Raw genomic sequence first — 6,918 nt, forward strand, 5'->3', positions numbered from 1 at the left:
GGATGACTTGAGGCATTACGCCCCCTCGCAGCGTACACAGAGTGCACGTATGCGCCTCAACTCTTCGCACTCCCCATAACACATTTGTTTGAAGACATACTACCACATTGCCCCAACAATCACCTGCCTATGCCGCTTGAATGACTGCAAGGGAAGATCAGGCACCCTGCAGGGGTACCCCAATGCCGCCATCTCACAACATGAGCAGTCCTTTCAGTAGTGTGCTCACCCGTCCTGCAACAGAAGGCACTTGTCTCAAGCCAGGCGACCCTGAGTTGGTGGCTCCTACCGCTCCTACCTCAGCTGCAGGCAGACCCTTTCATGTCTCCTTTTCTGAGGTGCCGCAGAGATCAACCCCCGACCCTCCCGCCAGTCATAGCGAGACTTTCGTGTCCCCTCTTCGAGGTGCCGCAGAGGTATCTGCCCCGATACTCCTGCCAGGCCTAGCGAGACCTCACTCATTCCGTCCCTGACAGCCGGATCACACTACTGCCTAAGCAGCCACACTGACCATACGTACTATGCGAGTCTGACTGTGTGCCCGCTCATACATTCAGTCCCGATCGCTTGCACTTGTGCTCCTCTCTTTGACATTCAGTCACTCACCAGTGGGGTTGTAATACCCCATCTCCCATTTTTATCCATCTGTGCACCTCCTGTGCATCTTGGCTGGAACAGCACGTCAGACGTGCCACACTCACCTACCCAGGCTTTGATGCCAATGGGTCACCATTAGGTACTTTGCCGGTAGCACCCACCCATTGACATTTCAGCCAGGTAGTCTCAGCCAATTGGTGGTCTCCCATCCTGGAGGTCCACCACTACCTTACATGTCTCCGATTTCTGAGGTGCTGCAGAAACTCAACCCCCGACACTCCTGCCAGACGCAGCGAGACTTTCGTGTCCCCACTTCTGAGGTGCCGCAGAGGTATCTCCCCGACACTCCTGCCAGGCCTCACCAGACTGTCATTCTAACACACCGACCATGCTGCCATGCAGAGACTTACTTGTGTGCTCACCCTACACTCGTCCCTCATTCTGTGGGGGTTTACGAGTAATACCCCAACTCTCATTCGCTTGCACCACATGTGCACCACTTGGGGGGTGTGTGGATCACCACGCCACCCGCTTGCCAAGCAGCCCTCACTCTGTGGAACCTCACAGGCTCCGTTAACGACCTGGCTAATTGTTTCACCCCAGGCCATTCATCCTGCACGGGTCTGTGACACCTTGGGATTCGGGTTGGGGCTATGCTTTAAGCGGCACACGGTCGCTTGATAAGGTTGCTTGCGGATATGTGGTTTTGGGAGGAATTAGCGCCCCTGTTTCCCACCACCTCCTGGGCAGAACCCCTGACTCGCAGACGGCTGGGGAGGGTCGTCAAGCCGCGGACTGGTCCCTGCTGCCCGCAACCCGTGCAAGTATGGCCGAACTAAAGTTGCGAAATGGGTGGCGGCTGGACGGAAGGCCTTCGATTTTATCGTGAGAGCTGCGTCGTAGGGTTTGGAATGTTTTGGAACCGTCGATTGATTAACGATCGAGATTCTCTTTCGCTCTCTACCCACGAAACTTCACACACTTCGTTTCGCTACCCGAAGCAGGCCTTGACGAGCGCACGGACTTCAAAACTCTCCACGGCGGAAATGCCGCAAACCCTTTTCGTCGACTCCGAAATTCCAGCCCGTACTCACTATTTAAAATTTAAAATTTTCGAGAGTCGCTCCGACAACGAAAAATCTCGACAAACTGAACATTCTCAAATTCTCTAAATAAATTCTTAAACTCAAAAACTTCTCCTGCCAGCCGTGTTATGGAAGCGAAATACAGAGTTTGAGTTTGTTCTTGCAAGAAACCTTCTACAATTTAGCAATGAATCGCCTACTTTGAGCATGCTTACAGCGGCAAACTAGGAGTTAACTTTTTGAAATCAGTATGGCGAAAAGCATCTAAGGTTCGATTTCTAAAAATTTAGCACCTTCGTCGAAAAAATATTTGGTGTGCGTAGTAGCGGACATCTTCCTACATAACCGGTACCAAATAGTTTTTCATGAAAAGATTCTAATTTTGAGAAAACCCGCGTTAGATGTCTTTCGCCATACATATTTCTGGCGGTTAACTCATGCTGGCTATTTTGCGCATGTACTGTAGCGCCTGGATGTGACAGCGACGGGTAGAAAATCAGCCACTGCCAATAATTCATTGCGCCAATTTAAATTTCAAATGGCGAACATTACATTCAAAACTTTACTACATAGAACATTACAAAGTATCGTTGCCATATTATGCGTATGTATTGCGTGTTTTAGTTTTAGAAAATAATAAAACATCTTTGTTGTGCTCGATGGCTCATGCGCATGTATTGCGCTTTGCTCCGGTCGGAACAAGCGCTATCTTCGATAGTTTGCAGTAGCCGTCGAGCAACTGAGTACTGAATGCTGCGCTTCCGTTCGGTCGTCCAAAACACTATTCTCCTCAGTTATCACCGGGCGTGCATGTTTTAACTTTTTACTCGTCGCGAAATAGCGTATTAGTGTTATTTCCCATCCCATAAATCGCATCACTTACCGAAGTGAATCCAGATAAATTATCCTTTGTAACTAAAACGATATCCTTCCAAGACAATCGTGGAGATGCAGAGAGTATACTCGGCCTCTAGTAGCAACGATAGTCGGACTAACAATCCTTTCCTTCCTGTATGATAAAGGACGTCCCGCATTATTGACTTTAAATTTGATCTCCCGAAACGTGTACTGAGAATGGGTAGCTAATCCCAAGCTCCATTTTTTTTCTCTGTACAATTTCGCAAGTTCAGTCAATCACAGAGTAACTACGAATTGTGTGATCTATGTATCGGACCCATTAGTAGAAATCCATATTATTAAAATGCATTGATTTTAGAATTGGATTGCATTTGGATAGGATTTGGATTGGGTTGTGTTTGGATTAGTTTAGATTATTGTTTGGTTGTTCGATTTGGATTGGATTTGGTTTGAATTTGGATTATTTGGATATGAATTAGATTTGGTTGATTCTGATTGAATTTGGATTGGATTTTGAATGGATTGGATTTATGTTGGATTTAGATTGAATTTGGTTTGGATTTGGATTTGATTTGGATTCATTCATTCATTCTTTCTTCAAAATTAGACGCTTTTCTGATTTAAGGTAATGGTGGGTTCGGTTTAAGGCAATGATAGATGTTGAATGTGATCCTTTTTTTAAAGTAGGCACAATCTTGACTGGTTGAAGGCAATAGTGGATGTGATTCTTTCTTTAAAAGTAGTGCTTTCGGGATAAAGGCATGCCGGATGTGATCCTTTTAAAAGTAGTAGCTTGCCCGATTTGAGCAATGGTGAATGCGTTCCTTTCTTCAGGATTCCATTCAGTCGGAAGCAGGAACCGGGAATTGGACTTGATCGGGAACAAATCGGAAACCATGAAACCAATCGGAAATTTAACTATCTTCAGATCATAACATTCATTACCAAAGTTATGAACTATTTGTTTGTAATGTGTTAAATAACTTTCTTTAAAATAATATGTCTGGCTAGTGGAGTCCCCAATTTTTTTTTCAAGAAAATTATTTTGAGCTTTTTAGTGGAATTTCTTCACTTGTCATAAGACGAGTTTGACCCTCCCCTTTTAACCTGTAAGGTCAAACATATTTTTGACGGACATCTCATTGTGTTGAACTGTGTGAACTTTTTTTTCCAAATAACCGAAATTTAAGTTTTAATCGTTTTCTAAGCTAAGTCTCATTAACATCGTTTCGATGCTTTATGATTTGATTAGGTGGATTACATTGCTCTAACATCTATTTTATTTCTTTTTGGCTATTGGTTGTCAATTTTTGAACGCCCAATCCACTACTTATACACAAGTGAATCACACCATTAATTTAAATATCTACATCCTGGGCCTGAACCAGTTGCTAGAAATTAATGAGTAAATTTTTCGAGGAACTCGATGAGCAAGGCATTCTCAATAGTTTCTAATATAATTTATTGATGAACATCTTCAAAAGTTTCAAATTTTGATAAATAATTTCAGATGATTTTTTTAATGAAAACTAATCTAAGAGGAATTGGAAGGATTCATGCGATTACTGTGGGTGAACAGCTTTCGAATTATTTTTGATTACATTTGGAGCTCTGAAAGAATTTTTAATAAAGGAAATTTTAATTAATTTGAGATTTTTTTTTAATATAAAATATTTATCGAACTTTTTACATATATATTTTAATATTGCAATATTGAGTTAAAATTTTCAAACTTTAAATGTGGTAAAAACCAACGCACTACGTAAGATCGATTAAAGAAAGTGTTTTTGAGCAGTGAAAACAAAAAGGTGTCTCAGAGGATTGTTAAAGAATAAAATTCTGAAGCAGTTCCAAAGGATTCTAGAGTTATTTTTCTAGAATTTATTATTTTCTTTTTGGAAATTCTCTGTTCTAGAATTAGAATCCACAAAAAATTATTGGGGATTCTGATTCCTTCGATTCCGCATGTGACAAAACTGGGATTGATTCATACTGAACGGGTCCAAGAGTTTCCTAACCCTCCCTCTAATAAAACAAACACAATTATTACCTGATTTCTTGTTGATAATATGATATTTTAGCGTAAGCTCCTCCATCCAACCGGGAATTTGAACATCGATTTTGAATGGACACCCTGCTTCTCAAAAAGTAGGCGTTTGCGGTTGAAGATCCAAACCGGATAAGCGAGCCGGGTTTCTAAAATTTTGTGACTTATTTTATGGGTTTTCACTTATCCCCTCATCTGTATTACTGTCATGAATCTGAATGTCATGCCATAAGCAGTCCTTGTCGCGCTTCTGAATTTTTGCTTATTTCCGATTTATCGTGGCGGCTCCATAGCTCAGTTGTTGGAGCGTCGTGCTAATAACGCGAAGGTCGTGAGTTCGATCCTCTCTGGAGCCATAGTTTTTTTGTCACAATGCTCAATCTTAACTGATTAAGCATGCAAAATTTAAATTACACCAGATTCTGTTTTTACACGGATTTTTTGGCAAGTTGTCCATTTTGCATGATTCTCGAGAAATCATAAAACTTTTTTTACACGGATTTTTGAATTTTGAACTGATTTTTTTTTACACGGAACGCTTCCCCTGTGTAAAAAAAAGAATCGGGTTTACCATGAAATTTGCCACGTCATTGTCGCCCTCACGCAAATGAAGGAACTGTTCCGTTTTCCATCTACCACTACAGCACATTCATCTTATCTTGAAATAAAGGAATAAGAAGCGGAACAGTCACTTTCACAGTGGAATTTAAATTCGAAACACCCGATTTTGCCATACGTAATTTGCGGATGACCTCCAGACTATTATTAAATCATTCAAAATGCATCGATACCTATCAGGCCTCCTCGCGTACGAAACGAATTGTACACATACTTGAAGATATAAAACAAATAAACAAATGAGTGTGTAACTTTCAACAAGCTACTACTGGCACCGAATAGTACTCACACTTGGACCGATTCACTCCGCAAGATGTATTTGTAGGTATCTCTAAGTGGAAGTACCGGTCAAGCTCATAAAAGCGATGCTTGATAATCCCAGTACCCACCAACGCCACGCGCACAGTGTGTGGAAGAGTCTTCTGCAAGAGTATGTGAGAAGATCAAGTGTCGCCGGCTAAATAGCCATGAAATGATATGTTTGTTCAATTTCGACATATTGAATTAAAGAAAAAGTTGATTATGCGATTCGAGATAGGACTTTTGTGTGAATCATAAACACCAATTACAGCAATTGGGTTGATTTTGAGTTACCACCTTTGTCTAATCAAACTTACCTAACTTGCAATTTATCTTCCACGAAAAAATAGTTCAAGACTTGCACATAAAAAATAAAACTACTTCCCCAATTTATGGGTAACGTGCATAATGAGCTCGATGAAATGGTATACTTTTCATCCAACAACTTATATAATCTCAAACTTTATCTTCAGATTGCACTAAAATGATTCCTTTCTCTCAAATGTCTGGCACCTTTTGTTCCCGTTGCGTTCTCATAAATTAAACATTAAATTAGTATGCACTCTTCTTTGATGTTTTCATTTCACGCTCAGCTAGTTCCCGTTTGTGTCAGAAGTCAAAATTCGGTCACCAGTACCAAGTGAATTCTTCGTTAAAATAAAAAATATCACTTTGGAAGGAAATCATGCGCGGAGAGAGCTTCCTCCCATTCCGGTAAAGCTGGGAACGCACAGTAGACATTTTGCTAGCTAACTGTTTATCTGTTGATAATGCATAAAAATTAAAAGTAACCTAAATTTTACTTTACCGAACAATAAAAATGATTAAATAGAGTTTTGCACCTGTTCAAATTGTCATTATGCCTTTGAGAACTGGGTGGTGCGCGAAATGGGCTACTCAATCCAGCGGAATATTATAATAAAAAACACGCTAATCGGCCACGAACATAAACCGTTATACTGTCGGACATCGTTTTCGCGCTATAAAATTAATCTTTTAGTATAGTCCGTGGCGAAATTGGCCTGAGGGGTTCCTTCCCGTAACCAATTACTGATTATATTAGCAACGGCTCTCGCTAGAAATCCACTTTTTGCACCGGCACAGCGTCATCAATTCATTTCTGCGGATGCGAAGCACATTTCGAGATTATGGTCAGTTCAGGTGGGAACAGTAGCTTGATAGAAATGGGTCAATTTACTTGTTCAGGTCGTCCGATAATGGTACTTACGCTCAATATCGTCTATCGTGAAGCAAAATTAAACTTTAAATGGAGTTTGGCTAAAAAACTTATTTGTCCACGCAGCTGTGGTACAGCTTTGTTTTATAAGCCAATACTTCAACCGCTATCTATAGCTTAAAACACTCTGCAATTCAGCTTTTTGTGTTACAGACAACTATTTCGGCCATATCACA

General features: G+C 41.1%; 1 non-coding gene across 1 annotated transcript; it reads left to right on the top strand.

The window, feature by feature from the left end:
• The first annotated feature begins 4,870 nt into the window (after positions 1 to 4,870).
• Positions 4,871 to 4,943, top strand: Trnai-aau (transfer RNA isoleucine (anticodon AAU)). The gene has a single exon. It is a non-coding gene; the product is annotated as a tRNA-Ile (tRNA).
• The last annotated feature ends 1,975 nt before the right edge of the window (positions 4,944 to 6,918 follow it).

This window comes from Armigeres subalbatus, chromosome 1 (assembly GCF_024139115.2).
Source record: "Armigeres subalbatus isolate Guangzhou_Male chromosome 1, GZ_Asu_2, whole genome shotgun sequence".
Lineage (NCBI taxonomy): Eukaryota > Metazoa > Arthropoda > Insecta > Diptera > Culicidae > Armigeres > Armigeres subalbatus.